Source organism: Choloepus didactylus, chromosome 9 (genome assembly GCF_015220235.1).
Source record: "Choloepus didactylus isolate mChoDid1 chromosome 9, mChoDid1.pri, whole genome shotgun sequence".
Classification (NCBI taxonomy): Eukaryota; Metazoa; Chordata; class Mammalia; order Pilosa; family Megalonychidae; genus Choloepus; species Choloepus didactylus.
In genome coordinates this window covers 116763023-116780171 of record NC_051315.1, presented here as the reverse complement: position 1 = coordinate 116780171, position 17149 = coordinate 116763023, and the positions used below count along the sequence as shown (strand labels likewise).

Below are 17149 nucleotides of genomic sequence, written 5' to 3'. Positions count from 1 at the left end.
TTATTTATTATGCTTTTAGGGTAGAGTAATGCTTTACTGTGCACGTAGACATTTTCCCATGGTTGTTTACATTGGTCTGCAAACTGCTCTTAATCTCAATGACAACAACAGAAAACAGTCCTTCAGCCACATTCTCACATCCGGGCATACTTGAACGAGGTGTGTCTTGATAGTGTTCCATCTCAGCAGGGGCCTAGTGTTCCAGGCCCCCACCTCAAGTATGCAGGAAGGAGAGGAGGAACTTCAGGCCCTGTTTCCCACATGTCCCCCTTTTTATTTTCTTATTGCAGACATGATGGCTGGGAGTGCAGATTTCTCAGTTAAATCGGAGACTGCTTGTCGCATGCATCGGAGGACTAGACATAAACATAAAAGACAAATTAGTATCATAAAGACACTTCCAATATTTCACTACTTAAACTTTTAACCCATGGTAAAGGATTTAGCTGTTGTATTCCATCAGCAATGCTCTGAAAGATTTTAGATGAGGATAAAACTTGGAGATTTGCTTGCTGAATTGCGTGAACATTGGCTTATAACTGGGAAATATTAATAGATAAATTTTCATGATGTCCCATTAAATGTTTTTTAATTTTATCCCAGCTTACTGCCGAAGAATTGTATTTATGTGGAGTTATGCAAAAGGTGGTTATATTTCAATCACACGTTAATTGTATTCTATGCCTTAGATTTTCTATTTCTTCTCCAAGTAAGAGAACAGCATTTTCTAAGTTAACCAAACACTGGTTAACTTCTTTATCAATTTTCAGCTGTTCTCCCCAAGCTTTACTAGTGTTCTCATGCCATGTTTATACAAAGTGTGCCATCTGTACTGATTGATGAAGCGCGGTGCCAGCTACAGCAGCGGCAGTGGTTATTGCTGTTAAACCTAAAATAAATGCAATTACTATACCTAGAAATCTTTTTACTCTATGTAACACTTTATTTAATAATGCTAATACTATATGCATATCAGGAGACTATTCCCAGGGTCTTTCCTGAGTTACTGGGATCCAGAGGCCCTTTCTTCATCGTAAGATAATTAAGGTAAAATTGCTGTTACTTAAGGTTCTATTTGCACAAGAATATAAAGCACAAGTGGCATTAGCATTACAAGAAACTTCCTTAGAACTCATGTTAAGAGAGAGATTACCTATCCAAAATACATATGGGTCTCTAACACAAGCTTGCACACTAAAGTGTTTGAACTTAGTAAAGTTTAAAGTGTAATTATTTTTATGGGAACATGTTTCATTCCATACTTTAATATACTGTAGAGCCATTGGAATTTTCCAAATAGATGTTTGAGGGGCATAGCTGTTTAAAAAAGGCCATGGTGGGACCATTCCCATACCATGCCATATTATAGATTTTCTGGCTTCTGTTTGCATGCTATCAGTATCATTTAGAAGGGATGCCAAATTATGCGTATGAATTTTCCAATTAAACTGTTCATGTGCCGAGCAGGACGCGTTTTGGCCACTGCAGTTCTGCAATGCGAACCCCTTAGGGGACCAGTCAGTTACAATTCCATAGGAACTATGAAGCAGTAGCACACCAGTAGTCCCTCGACAAGTTTCCCAATGTATTCTCATTAAGTCTGGAGACCAATACTCTGGCGCTTGCAGACAGGACGCTGTGGAGTTCCATCATTTATACTACTATTATGTTGGTATGCAAAACTCTGACCTGTCAACAAATATAACATAGAATGAGAGACATTTCCATGCTTTGGAATTATTGAAATCCATGCTTGTTGCTCAAAAGATAAACATTCTTTCCCGTGTCCCAAACATAGCGGTAAATGTAAGAAGGCTAAAGTAGAATTATACTGAGTGCCTTTCTCTTTAGGATGTTCTGGTAGCCTGTCATCCTCCGGGCCAGGAAGGCATGCTGTTTCATTGAGATAAATAAGAGGGGCTGGATCATTCCATTCCACAGGCTGTAATAGAGGAGGATTGGGGATATATGCCCAGTAAGTATAATTACAAGCATGGGCATCTACTAAAGGAAGCATACTTACAGGAGTAGTTACAATAGCAAATAAAGCATCACCAGATTAGAGGGGGTGAACGGCTGGTGCTCCTGCCATACCAGCCATTCAGCCTGTTGGCACAAATTTTTAATTTGTCCCCATGTAGGAGGAGAAGCCTCAGTGGTGGCTGGTGTCAGTCCGATGCAAGTTGTTTTCAGTGAGAGGCCCTCCATTTGCATCACCGGAGGTTCTATGTTCCACATGAACTTTCTGTTTTTCTTGCTCATGGTACAGTTTCAGGTGTCGTGCGGGCACCTAAATAGGAGTCTGATCTTCACCTGGAGAGAAACAAGCAAAACCTCCCCCCCATGTTAACAATTTTCCTATTGTCCACTGCCCTGTCACAGGGTCCTTCCACCACACAGGAGGACTTTTAGTAAAAATATATTTGGATGTAGTAGGAGGGCTGAAGAAATGTTTTTCTGCAGGAGTGCCATCAAGTTTTTCATAAAAATTTAAATAATTCAAGGTAAACAAAACACGGGAGAGATGGACCGCAGGAGTGATTTTATCCATACTCTCATCTCCCCCTTTTTGTTTCTGTAAATTGTTTTTTAATGTTTTGTTACAAAATGTGAAGTTGATGAGGTTTGGAATAGCATTTAAGTGCACCCTATTTAGATCATTGGAAATTACATTTTACAAAATGAATTTTATTTTTAAATTAAGATCTTAATAATTTTACTGTAATGACATAATAAATCACTGATAATTTATAGAATATTTATTAAACTGTAGTTGATTACACCAGTAGGTTGAAGAAATTTAGTGTTTCAATAGTTACCCTAACTCAACTCTTTATCTTGCAAAGCATTGTTTTGTTATTAGAATAACAGAAAGAATGTGAAATAGTTGAGGAAATTTACTTCTATTGCTCACTATGTGGTTATACAAAGAATAAAGAAGCAGATCTTTTATATTTTACTAATTTTATATTTTGTTAACTGAATTACAAAGTTTCTGATGTATTCATGATTATAAATTATATATTAAAGTTTTTAAATGAACAGTCTTAAATATAACTGGGCACTTTGATATCAATTACAGTTTAAATTTACAAGATTAAATTTATAATTTTACCAAGTAGGAGAAATATGAGCACAATACATTAATAAGAATTTTTAGAAGTGAGGATATTGCAAGTGAATTAAATTTAGTTTAGATAAATGGACTTAGTTTGGTAAAATTGCTTACAAAAAGGAAAGTAAGTTAAGTGTTTTTAAAGGCAAAGAAGCTATTAATAACATGAATTATATTCCCCTATATTTTTCTAAGTACTGCTATCATTGGAGCATGATAGACATTATATATATATACACACACATATATTTATATAAATTATAGAAGTAATAAAGTGCTTGATTTAACTCTTTTTAATTTAAAAGATAACTAAGTGAAGTGGTTATATTTTCCCAGGCTTTATTTTTACAGTATACTTATGGGACTATATTTATACAATTTTTAAAAATAGTTTCCACTTTACTTACATAATTATTTTAAAGATTCAATGTTTTAAAATATATTTTAAAATATATTTTAAGTGTCTGTTATGTGCAGACAGACATAATTAAATATAATATGTCCTCAGTGAAATTTATTCATAAATATTTAAAAGTAGTAGAATTCAGAGAGATACATTATCTTTGTTAAGAGTAGGACAACAAGCAAATCCATAATATAATACTATTGTGGTAAATCTCATTTAATGACAAGTTTATGGGTGAGAAAATATTCCCTTTATATATGTATATTTTTAATGAGACAATAAATAAGTTAAATAAAATGGCTACCTGAATTGGGCACTGCTGGGAGGAACTCTTTCTAGGAAGTATTTTTTATGAGACAAAGAAAACACACACACACACACACACAATTGACTTGCAGGGGCGTTCTGAAAAAATGGAATTGACAAAACAGATTTTTTTGCCTTTTACATTGATCACTCAGGAAAACAGTTTTATAACCTTTTGCTAAGAAATAGTACCTTAATAATCTAAGGAAACTTTTAATAAAAGCACATTTTAAAAAAATATTTCATATTAAAAGTTACCAAAATGATTTTGGAAATTGTTTTTAAGCAAACATTTTACAACATACAATTATGATGATGAGAAGTAGGATAGGAAAAGCAGGAAGAGAGTGGCTAGGTTGACAGTAAAATAGCCAGAGTATATTTTGTGAATTATTAGGCACATACATACAACATTGAATATTAATTACTGCTTTAGGTGGTGGTTAGAATATTTAATGCTATTTTGTTTTACAAAACCACTTTTTTTCTAAGTTGTGAGATTTCATTTTTAAGTAGTTATTACTAGTTTTTACTATTTTCTAACTTTGACCACAGAAATAATTTTTTCCACAAACCTTTTACAGCTTTCTGTATTTGTTTTTTTAACTTTGACTACAGAAATAAATTTTTCACTTCACAAACTTTCTGCAACTTCCTGCATTTATTCAGGCTTCATTCTACATTCTTAAACAATCAGTTATTTAGAGCAAAGCTACTTTCTCTTTCCCTCTAATTAGAAAAACATTTTTTATACTTTTTATACAACACGCTATTACCATTAAAATCAAACTTGCCACCTAGGGAAACTATTCCTTAGAAACCTGCCACCTCCTACCATCAGGTGGTGCACAAATGAGCAAAAGAGGATTCAATGGAGTTAAAAAAAAAAAAAGTCCCAATCTTTGTACACGTATAATTAATCTACAAATTCCCATTTTAATTAACCTTCAAGCTGTTGTTTTTAATTCAAAGTTGCTTTTCAACATTAATTTTAACTTGGTGTGTTTGATTTTAGAGAGTGTGCCGGTTTGGATATATTATGTCCCCCACAAAGCCATGATCTTTTAATTCAGTCTTGCGGAGGTAGACTTATTAATCTTTCTGATTAGGGTGTGACCTCTTGATTGAATGTTTCCATGGAGATTTGACCCCGCCCATTCAGGCTAGGTCTTGATTAGTTTACTGGAGTCCTTTAGACGGAGCTCACACAGAGAACAGGAGGAAAATGCCCCAGGATATTCTAAGATAGGACACACAGACATTAGACACTTGGATGCTGATAGAGTTGCTTGGTGATGCTTTGAGATGTTAGCCCCGAGTGTGCTCTGGAAAAGCTAAAAGAGGAAAAAATGTCCCAAGTGATGCTTGCTTATGCTTAGAGATTCTTTGAGATGCAGACAGAAGGATGTTTCGAGATGCTAAGCTGACAAAAACCCAGAGACACTTTGGAGAAAGCCATCTTGAAACCAGAACATCAGAGCAAAGAATTATCAGATGCCAGCCACATGCCTTTCTAGCTAACAGCGATTTTCCAGACACCACTGGCTGTTCTTCAGCGAAGGTATACTGGGGTTGATGCCTTAATTTGGACATTTTCATGGCCTTCAGCCTGTAAATTTGTAACCAAATAAACACCCTTCATAAAAGCCAAAAAAATAAAATAAAATAAAACTTGCCAGAACAATGCCAAACATTCAAAACACTTTAGTTAATGCATTCTGAAACAGCAATAAACAATGTTTTGGCAGGGATTAATGGACTGTATAGGTGTTACATTGTTCCATTACAGGACACCGAGAATTGTTAGGAATAGGAATTTGCTTTTTGTGTTGGTCTTCCTGCAAAGGCAGAGGAGGCGGAGGCGGCCAAACTTCCTCCTCTCTAATTATGTCATTATTTTCAGACTCCACAGGGAGAGCCCTGGGCTGAAGGGATGATTGAAGGGGACATAGGGCGGTACAAACTAGCCCCCAGGTCATTAAGGTTGAGACCAATATTTTGCTTCCTAATTTATGTTTCTTTTTAAGGATGTAGCTGACCAGTTTTCAAAATTTCAAATTTAAAGTGCCTTGTTGAATAGAAGACAGCTGGGGGTTTTTGTTCCCAGTACAGGTGGGGGAGCGGAGGGCGATGGAGAGTGTGGCTTAAGGGGGAGAGAATCCTCAGCCTCTGGGTCTGCCAGATTATCATCATTATTCTCCTCCTCATCCTCCATTGGGTGGGGCTTTAAAACTGACTTAATCAAGGTCCAAGTGGACAAAATAGTGACTGGCAAAGGGATACCCTGTATATGCAATTTTTTTTTAAACTCTTTACCCACCTTATCCCAATCACTATATTCCAGGGAGCCAAGAGAAGGAAACCAAGAGCAATATTTTTCTACAATTTGCAAGAGCTCTAGAATATGAGATTCATTAGCCTTAGCACCACCAGCTTTTAAGAGCTGTTGGAGGAGATAGACATAAGGTTGATACTTGGTTGTGCTGTCTCTGTTTCCCATAGTAACCCTGCTTTACAAAATGCTCAGGAGTCTTCTTACCTAGAGAAGTAGTGAGGCCTCTGCTCCACCTGAGTTCCTGCGCCAATATCATACACCTCAGTCGATTAAACGAGCCTTCCCCCGAACGGAGCGGACCAGCCGCTTTGAGATTCCAGCCCCAGGTTGGGCACCACTTGTTGCTGGAGGCAATGCAGAAGTTAAGATTAGAGACAAAAATATCTTTTGGAGACTGGGAGCAGGGGACACACCGCCTGTTGGGCGAGTGCATGAGTCCCGTTTCCAAGACCCTTATTTATTATGCTTTCAGGGTAGAGTAATGCTTTACTGTGCATGTAGACATTGTCCCATGGTTGTTTACATCGTCTGCAAACAGCTCTTATCTTAATCTCAAGGACAATAACAGAAAACAGTCCTTCAGCCACATTCTCACATCTGGGCATACTTTAACGAGGTGTGTCTTGACAGTGTTCCATCTCAGCAGGGGCCTAGTGTTCCAGGCCCCCACCTCAAGTATGCGGGAAGGAGAGGAGAAACTTCAGGCCCTGTTTCCCACACCTATTAACACTGTGTTTAGAATACTGGCTCTTAACAGAAAAAGCCAACATTTGACTAGATACTTATGATGGCATAATATTGTAGGGACAGAAATTAGAAGCCAAAGTACCCGATCTCTTTAATCAAAAGAAGAGAAAGGATTCTCTCATAACTTTCTGGATGTGGGAGATACCCTACTGACATTTTCTCAGGTAACAATCTCTGCGTTTGGAGAGCCACCAAACACCAATATTATGCATTCATATTACCCTTAAAAGAAACTTGAGGCCATCTGGTCACCCAAATCCTGCTTGCCTGTGCAGATTATTATTATGCTTTTTTCTTGAGTTTCACATGAAATTTGAGTGTGGTTTGCACTACTGGAGACAAACTTGGTGGAGCCATGAAGCTCCCATGCTAACCCACTCTGCTCTCTCCATGTATCCTGCTTCTAAGAAAGACACATTTTAACGTGCTTTGGAAAAGGTATTTTGGTCAGTGAGTATGCAAGGCAGCCTTTCATCATGTTAATGCTAATTGAAATTTACTATTAATAGCAACAACAATTATGATTTATTGAGTACTGACTAATCCTCCGGTATCTTTATGAGGCATAGGTATCAATTATCTCCATTTTTATAGATGAGGAAGGAAACTGAGATGCAATGAGGTTAAGCATCTTACCCAATGTCACATGGCCTGTAAGAGGGGTGGCTGGACCAGAATTCGGGGTGTCTGACTGCAGAGCCCCATGCTCGTCCGCACGACATTCCTTTCCTCCTGGGGATAAAATAATTCCAGTGCTCAGCACAGGTCCATGACACCACATTACCCAGGGCAGGGGGCGGCTCTCATCCCTTTACCTGTCCCAACTCACTTGAGGACTAGGTAATTCTGATTGTTTTCTGTTCCCTTCCCCACACTTTGCCCTGGGTTTTGAGACATTGACCTTGAGGTTCAGTCGCTTGCCCAATATACTCATTTATCTAGTGAATCTGCATCTATGCTCAGCCTACACATGACCACAGGCTTACACGGGCAGTTCATCTAAAAGCTACAAAACCAGAGATGGTTGCACGTTAGGAGCACATGGGCTAAGGATGCCCTGGTTGGTGCCAAAATTTAAATATAAACCAAGGAGTTCAGTATATGCCATGGGAGGCTGGCAATGTATGATGCCAGTGTGGCATCACACTTCTGACCAAACTGAAGGTCTCTCATCCCGTGAAACCCTCTCCTCCTACACCTACCTGGTCCCGAACATCACGTCTACCTCTGGGATGATTCCTCAGCATCACGTACCTGCCTGCTGGAGTTGTAGGCCACTGGATATGACCACCAACCACAACGGGTTCCTGGAATGCGACAACTGTTTTTAGCTTGTAAGGAATTCCAAAGTAGGGTGGAAGTGAGTAGTGAGGAAATGGTAGCAAAACTCCGATACAGCAGTGGGATACAACAGTCAGGAATGATGCCAATCCTTTTAAACCAAGACCCAGAGTGGCCAAGGCAAGTCTAGATATACTAACTGTGGGAACAACTCAAAGGCTAGGCCTAACACGGGACCATGCTCGGATTGCTTCAAATGCCCTCATTCTTAACCAGCACCTTTTACTCTGACATTTGCTACATTTTTAATTATGATGGTAACTGCCAGGGAGTATCTAAGGTGCATCTGCCTTCCATTTTCTTTTTCTTTTGTGGTAAAGCAGTGAACCATCAGCACACTTTGTTGAGGTAACTTGTAGGCAGTATTTGACCAGACTAACTGAGATGAGAAACCAAGGAGCTGCTTCTCCTCATTCCACTTGCCTTTACTTTAGTTTGTCTTTAACCAGATTACCATTAAGGCCAGGCTCTATTCTGAAAGGAAGATCTTGTTCACTTCCTAACAAATTTTGTTTGATCACACCGAGAAAGCCATGTCTATTTGCAGATGCCAAATTCTTATTATTAAGAATTCAATAGCCATTGTGAATGTAATTAATAATTATACATTTGAATGTGGTTAGAAAGGGAAATTTTTAGGTTGTGTATATGCCGCTAGAATAAAAATTAAAATAAAAACATAAGACTGTACAACACGAACAGTGAACCCAAATGTTAAACTATGGACTATAGTTACTAGTTACTAGAATTAGAAAAATATTCTTTCATCAGTTGTAACAAAGGTACCGCACTAATGCAAAGTGTTAATAATGGGGAGTATTTGGGAACTCTGGATTTTATGCATGATTTTTCTGTAAACCTATGAAAATAAAAATAAAAATATACATATAAGGAATTCAGTAGCCATCAAGAAGTTTTGCATACTCACACACACACAAAAATGGACCCTGACTTTTGACTGTGCACCTTTTTTCTATGCTGAAGACAATGTAGCATATAAAGTGTGATAAAATAACATATGAATAGTATTGATAGTATTAATTAATATAAAGGTCATCTGGATAAAAATACAGAGATAATTTTAAAGATAGTTTTCTCATTCTTTACATTCTCAAGGATTTGCCATGTCTGCAGGAGTCCTTCAGTACATCAGGAAGATCCACTTTGGGTTTGTTAGATCAGATCACTTTGGGTGATATTTGTATATCTGTATTCATTAAGTCAATTTGTGGTGTCTAGAAAATGGACATAATTACCTTGTGAATGGACCCACAGGGCATGGGGGTCCGGGACTTCCCTGAAGAGAGAGGGACCTACTCAAGATAGCCATTATGGAAAACACACAGGTGTGACCCTTCAGGAAACCTCAGCTGTGTGCCTTGCTGGCTCTCCCATCTTCCCCATCCTTTGGGGTTCGTGCCCCTCTCTGTGTCACCCCCTCCTACTTGAAAAGCATACTGTAAACACATCCATGTAGAAATGGAAATGACTTGTGAGTTTGTGTACTGCTTTCCTTAGTGATTTATTTAGACAAAGGATACAAACTGTAACCTAAAGAAACTGAATCTTCATTGAATTTTTGCTTCCATCGAGGATTTGTGTGTGTGTGTGTGCATGCGTGCGTGCATGTATGAATTAAGTCACGCACATTCTGAAATTCTTGGCCAGTTTACTCATTTCTTCTGAAATCTGAAAAGTACATTCAAGTCCCACTTGACTGAGCATCTAGTTGTTCCAGTGATTGCTTCTGGCAATTTTGTTCTTATGCCCTGCAGCCAAATACCTTTGCAAATTAATCTCCTGCATGCACAGCTTTGTTCCAGCCACACACTAACTCCCTGTACTGCACCCTCTCCCCACATCTGTACTGTGGCTCAAAAACCTTCAATAGATCCTCATGGTCTATAAAGTAAAATGTAAAGTGATTAGCATTAGTGTCCTTCAAAAATTAGCCCATATCTACACTTGCAACTTTGAAACATCCACTATCCTGACTCACTCCACATTCCGGCTAAATCAGGGAGCATGTGTGAAGATGAGAGGTCCCAAGACTGAACCTGGGTCGGACAATGCTTAGAGGTTCAGAAGATGAGGGGGATTGGGCAAAGGTAAAAGGACATGGCCAGTGGAGTAGATGAAAGCCAAGAGGATTCCTAGAGGTCAGGTCAACAGTGCTCCTAGAGGAGGTGGTAGGCAGCTTGGTCAAGTGACGGATGGAGTGATGTGAGCACTGCATGTCACCATCAGATTTGGCAATATAAGCTCATTAAGGATCCTGATCAAAGCAGCTTGGTGGAGTGGAGGGGGCAAAGCCTAATAGGAGAGGGGCCAGGAGAGTGGGACGAGAGGATACCAAGGGAGTGAGTCTAGGCAACTTTTGGAGACATTTACTATGAAGGGGAACAAAGCCACCGGGAAGGGAATGAAGCTAGAGTAAGGTTTGTTTTGTTTTAAAGTTGGGAGGATATTACTGCATGTTTAAACATTGATGGGGATGTTCTTGTAGAAAGGGAAAGAATAATGATGAAGAAAAGGGTGGCAATTGCAAGAACTAGATCCTTGCCTGGGTGAGAGAGGTTGGGACCTTGTGCCCAAGTGGAGGGTCAGGCAGAGACAGTCCATTGTAGGAACTGATGACCCAGCAAGGGGGGGAGAGGAGAGAGAAGCCAGAAGGCTAGAATGGTTGATGCTTCAAGGGTGAGGAAGTTGTCGTTTGATTGTGTCTATCTTCTCAGGTAAATAAAAAGCTGAGAGGGAGGAAAGCAGAGGAAGTGTTGAAGTTTGAGGAAAGGAGAGAAAGCTGAAAACAGCCTTCCAGGAGAGGTGAGAAAGTTTACTAGGGAAATGAAGTGAGTTTGCCAACCAGCTCTGAGAACCAATTAAATGTGTGGGCAGAAATTTAAAGTGAGAGCAGTTGGACATTTTCTCCAGTCCCATTCAGCTAGGAATTTTTTTTATATTGAAATTTATTCTTAACTTAAGAGTTATATGGGTTGTTCATTACTGGTGGGAATGTGGTGAAATAGGGACTCTCTTATACTAGTGTAAATGGCTATATATTTAAAAGATTCATTCCTTAAACCAGTAATTTGAATTTTATGGATTTATCCTGACGTAACCAGAAGCTTGGACACATATATTTTGCACAGGATTTCCGTTTTAGTATTTATAAAATAACAATCTTGGTATTTAGTTATAAAGACAGAGATTCCAGGAACTTCTTTACTTATTCAGTTATAAAGAAATAGATTATAAGAATAGATTATGCTGCTCAAGGACAGACTATTATGCATTCTTAAAAAATCATGTTATTTTTAGAAACTAAATTGATTTTGGGAAATTATCACAATATAACATTCAGAAAAAAATCCATTACAACCAGTACATATTATCTCTCACGTGAAATACTGTAAAGGTCTCTTAAATTTCCCAGTATCCTCTCTCCACCACACCCAGTTTTCACACTGCAGCAAAAAGGATTGTGAATAACCATCTTTAAAAGATGATTTTTGTCACTACTCTGCTTTAAGCCTTAAATGATTTCCTATTTCTTGGGATCATATTCTGAATCCTTAAGGAGAGCTCCAAGGCCCTGCGGGATCGCCCCATCCCTGAACTCAGACCTTCTTATTCCTATGAAATCCTGTTTCCCTTGAGGCGTGAGGCCCTTTGCGCATGCGCGCTGTTACCTCTGCTTCCATTACCCTCCTCACCCGGCTCCAGGCCGGCCTTATGATTACTCTTACCCGGTCCCATCCTCGGGGAAACCTTCCCTGACTAGTTTATCTAGGTCATAAGTGACAACCCAAACTGCCTCAGGTAATCCCAAAGTACACGGTTAGCTACAGGTTTGATCAAGGCCTCAAACAGGCCTCCAGGACCTGCTTATTTCTCCATTTCCGGCCCCATTTCCTCAGGGTTGGCTCCACCGTCAGGGAAACGAAGCCTTCCTGGGGGCAAGATAGCTGCAGCGGCTCCGGCTCCATCACTGATATTCAAACCTCGTGGGCAGAGTAGATTTACTTCTCCAAGAGGGCCTCAAAAAAAGCCCCAGAATTTAGTCTTGTTGGCTTAGATTACTTGACTAGGGACATATACCTATTTTAGAATCATTCTTGCTGTGGGAAAGCTGTGCTCTGATTGGCTAGGACTGGCCATTGGCCTGAAGCTGAGAGTTTACCGGCGGGTTGGGTCCCAAACCCAAACTGGGGACACAGAGAAGCAAACAATAAATGCCTGACATGAATTTTTTTACTACATGTTTGCATCGCACCTTATACTTTCCCTTCATAACATCTGTGATAATCATACCTTTGTGTATGTTATTTGTTTAATATATGTATGTCTTCCTATAATACTGTGCAGTCAGTCACCTTGGGAAGGACCATGTTTCTTTTTTTCTGTTCTATGCCCAGAACTCACCACAGTTCTTGGCACAGAGTAGAAACTCAGTTAATACTTGTTCTGTAATTATATTCCTAAGTGAAAAAAAGCAAAGTGTAGAACAACATGCATAATGAGATTTTCTGGAAGTTACTTTTTATAACTGAAAAAAATTAAACAATATGTATGGTGGGATTCCAATTCTTGTTTTTAAAAACAAATCTCTCTCTTTCTCTCCCCTCCTCTGCCTCCACAGAAAAATCTGGAAGAAAATATACAAAATACAACACTGGGTATTTCTTAATGGTAGAATTAAAAGTGAATTTTTAAAATAATATTCTTCTGTATTTTCCAAATATAAAATGAACTGGTATTATTTTATAGTCTAAAATTTTATGAAAATGTTCCTTAAAAATATATTGCATTAAAAAAAGATACAATACATATTGCAAAATGCTAGAATTTGGTAAATCTGTGTATCTGGCTGAGGGGGTATACTGGAGTTCTATGTGTTATTTTTGTATTATTTTTACAACTTTCCTCTAAGTTTGAAGTTATTTCAAAATAAAAAGTTAAAAAACAAAAACAAAAAATATTACATTTGGATTCTTTCATTTGGAATTTTAAAAACATTGTTTTGAAAATAAAAGGGGTTTCCTAAGGATAATAAGACCTCAAAGTAAAAGTTTCACCATGACAAGAGGAATTTCTGAAAAGTACAAAAGGGATTACTGGAGATGTTGATTACTTAAGACATTGGAGCAAGACATTGAGCCAGGTTTCAATCAAACGTGTGCTGCTGGGAAGATGTTGGTTGCAATTTTTCTTTTTAATTTTAGCTCGATCTCCCCCGATTTCTAGAAAGTTAATGTTTAGGTTTATGGACTAACATCATTTTATTTTATCATCATGTCCATAATTTGCTCTTCTTCCCCCTGCGGACCTGTTGGTGGCCTTTGATGGTGGCCTTTACTGTATTCCCTCTGCATCTTCTGCTTCTATGTATTTATATAGTGATCTGACAAGTGAAACTCATAAATCCAGTTGACCAAGTGCCAGGGCATTATATTGTGAGTAAATGTACACACACAGAATCGTGTGCACCAGCTCAGAGATGACCTAATCTGAGGCACATGACACTGTGTTCCAAGGCCTCTGCCTATGACAGCAGATTTTCAATCTAGAGGCCCTTTCAGGATCTGACCAGGGAACCCCTCTTTGCAGTGGAACATCTGGACCTATAGGGGCTCTGAGTGCTTCCTGGGGTTGATCTGGCCTTTGGTGGACCTGATGGGGAGCCAGGAGTTTGAAAGACAGCAAAGACAGGATAGGGAAGTCAAGACTTAAAAAGGCAAATTATTCTGCTGCAACAAATGGACATCTGAATAAACTCTGCTTAACACCCACAGGTGTGTCCTGAGGGGGTCTGCCAGGGAAATCAGTTTGAGCCATGGCTTAGCTCTGCCTCTTCACAGTCTGAGCCTGCTTTAGCCACACAGCCTCTGGGCCTGGGCTCTCAGCTATGCAAGGGGCATAGAGCCCCCTCTCTTGCAGGCTCTCTTGAGGTGCTAATAAAATAACCTATGTGAAGTACCGGCCCACCACGGACTGTCTAGGATGGAGTGAGGAGTGAGAAACTGGAGGCAAAGGGGAAGGAAGAATGTTAGAGGGCAAAAGCCCATGGGGAACTTCCTCTGACTATTTCAACAAGGTGGGAAGAGGAGGCAAAGTATTTAATATTTTTAAAATGAACTTTCCCCTCCTCTCATGAAACCGTCCTGGCCAGGGTCCACACAGTAAGGGAACTTTCTTGCACTTAAATTTTCTATTAATCTGTCATGGCAAAAGCACTGAGATTTCTTTTGCTTTCAGTCTCACCTTTAGTAATTGTGATGGTTAGGTTCATGTGTCAACTTGGTCAGGTGACCCAGCTGTCTGGTCAAGCAAACACTGGCCTAACAATTGCTGTGAGGATGTTTGAGGCTGGTTAATAGTCCAACAGGCTGGTTTATTAAATCATCAGTCAATTGACTGCAGCTGTGACTGATGACTCACCAAAGGACGTGTCTTCCACAATGAGAGAATGCAATTGGCTGGATTTAATCCAATTAATCAGTTGAAGACTTATAAGCGAGACAGATAGAGGACCTTCACTTCTTCGGCTGCCCTGTGAAGCATTTCCTGAGGAGTTCGCCGAAGTTGCTGGTTCGTTTCCTGAGGAGTTCATCGAACACGTTCGTAGAAGATCCCAGTTCATTTCCTGAGGAGTTCGTCAAAGTTGCCGGTTCGTTTCCTGAGGAGTTCATCGGACATCTTCCTTGGAGTTGACAGTTCGTTGACGGCTCTACAGAATTTGGACTTGTGCATACCCACAGTTGCATGAGTCACTTTTACAATTTGATAATCAGAGACACCTCTCATTGATTCCGTTTCACTAGAGAACCCTAACTAATACAGCTTGGTACCGCGAGTGGTTCTTGAGAAACAGAATCTTAAAATGGGCTTTTACAATTTGTTTTCTACTCTGATTAGATTCAGAGGCACTAATGACTCTATTTCCAATAATCAAGAGGGCACTGACAGTCCATGGCATGAGTTAGCAAAGGAAATACGCAAAATAGCACCATTTGATTCTCCCAATCCTACTCTAGTACGAAGCAAGGCTCTGGGTGACAGTGTTTTCAACACCTTCACAGAGTTTTGCAGTATTAAGAGGTATAATGATGTTGGCTGGCTGCTCTTATATACTTTGGATAAAGTTGTAAGAGAAAGGGATGAGCTAAAGGCTTCAAATTCAAAACTTAAACGCCGTATGACAGATGTAAAGGTTTCCATGTGTGCCCTGAAAGAAAATCTTATTTCCTGTGCCCGCAGACTGGAAGTTTCTGAAAACCAGACGCAGTCTCTCATTGTGCGAGTAGCAAATTTACAACGTAAACTAAAATCTCAACCTCTCAGGGTGTCTGCTGTTAAAGTAAAGGCATTGATTAGAAAAGAATGGGATCCAGAAACTTGGGATGGGGACATATGCATTGATAATAATGACAGTGAGGATATTGGAACTCTGGATTCTGCTGGGTCATTGTTAGATTTACCCGTAGAGGGCTGTCCTGGGGAAACAGCTTCCCCACCTCCAGTCGGTCCTAAGGAGCCTGCCACCCAACCCCCACCTAAGGAGATTAACCCTTAGGTGCCTGCTAATCCTGTAATCACCTCCCCTGAGGAAGCAGCCCTCTCCTTTGTCTGGAGAGATTAATCCTGTTTTAAGAGATGAAAATGCAACAGAATGTCCTGAGGCAAATGGCTTGAGAGATAATTCTAACTCTTTTCATGACCCACCCCCACCACCAGTTTTTGCTTCAAGACCTATAACTAGGCTCAAGTCCCAACAAGCCCCAAAGGGTGAGATACAAAGTGTGACCCATGAGGAAGTACGCTATACTCCAAAGGAACTGTATGAGTTTTCCAATTTATACAGACAGAAACCAGGGGATTATGTGTGGGAATGGATATTAAGAGTGTGGGATAATGGTGGAAGGAATATAAGGTTGGATCAGGCTGAATTTACTGATATGGGCCCACTAAGCAGAGATTCTGAATTTAATGTTGTAGCTCGAGGGGTTAGAAAGGGTGTTAACAGTTTGTTTGGGTGGCTGGCTGAAACATGCATCAAAAGGTGGCCGGCATTACCAGCGGTTGAAATGCCAGAACTGCCCTGGTACAATGTGGAGGAGGGGATACAAAGGCTTAGAGAGATTGGAATGTTAGAGTGGATTTATCATGAGTGGATTTATCATGGAAGACCTGCTCACACAGCCCTGGAATGTCCAGAGCACACACCTTTTACCAGGACTGTAAGGAATAAATTTTTAAGACTAGCTCTATCATCCCTGAAGAGCTCTGTAGTCGCCCTTCTCTGTAGGTCAGATATTACTGTAGGAACTGCTACCACTGAGCTAGAATCCTTAAACACAATGGGGATAATCGGGTCCCAAGCTGGTAGAAGCCAAGTGGCTGCAGTTAATCGCCACAGACAAGGTGGACATGGCTACCATAATGGAAAACAGGCTCAAAGTAGCAATCAAAATAATATGACTCACAGAGACTTATGGCGTTGGCTAGTGGATCATGGAGTACCAAGTAGTAAAACAGATGGGCAGTCGACTAAATTCTTGTTTGAACTATATAGGCAGAAGAATTCTAGGTCAAGTGAACAGAAGTCTCCCTTGAATTACAAAAACAGAGAGTCACGGCCCCTTAATCAATTCCCAGACTTGAGACAGTTTGCAGATCCAGAGCCCCTTGAATGAAGGGAAGGCCAGGTACCCTTGGGGAAGGACCCTGTTACACTGCCAAAAATTTATACTGTTAATCTTCCTCCCAGCCTTCCCCAGGGGAACCTACAGCCTTTTACCAGGGTGACTGTGCATTGGGGAAAAGGAAATGATCAGACATTTTGTGGATTATTAGACACTGGTTCAGAAGTGGCATTAATTCCTGGAGACCCAAAACGTCA

General features: G+C 39.8%; 1 long non-coding RNA gene across 1 annotated transcript; it reads right to left on the bottom strand.

Annotated features, from left to right (window-relative positions):
• Nucleotides 1–2256: 2256 nt before the first annotated feature.
• Nucleotides 2257–7715, bottom strand: LOC119544885. Its single transcript, XR_005218953.1, has 3 exons — nucleotides 7546–7715; nucleotides 6367–6506; nucleotides 2257–2334 (listed from the first exon to the last, which is right to left on the bottom strand). It is a non-coding gene; the product is annotated as an uncharacterized LOC119544885 (long non-coding RNA).
• Between the last annotated feature and the right edge of the window lie 9434 nt (nucleotides 7716–17149).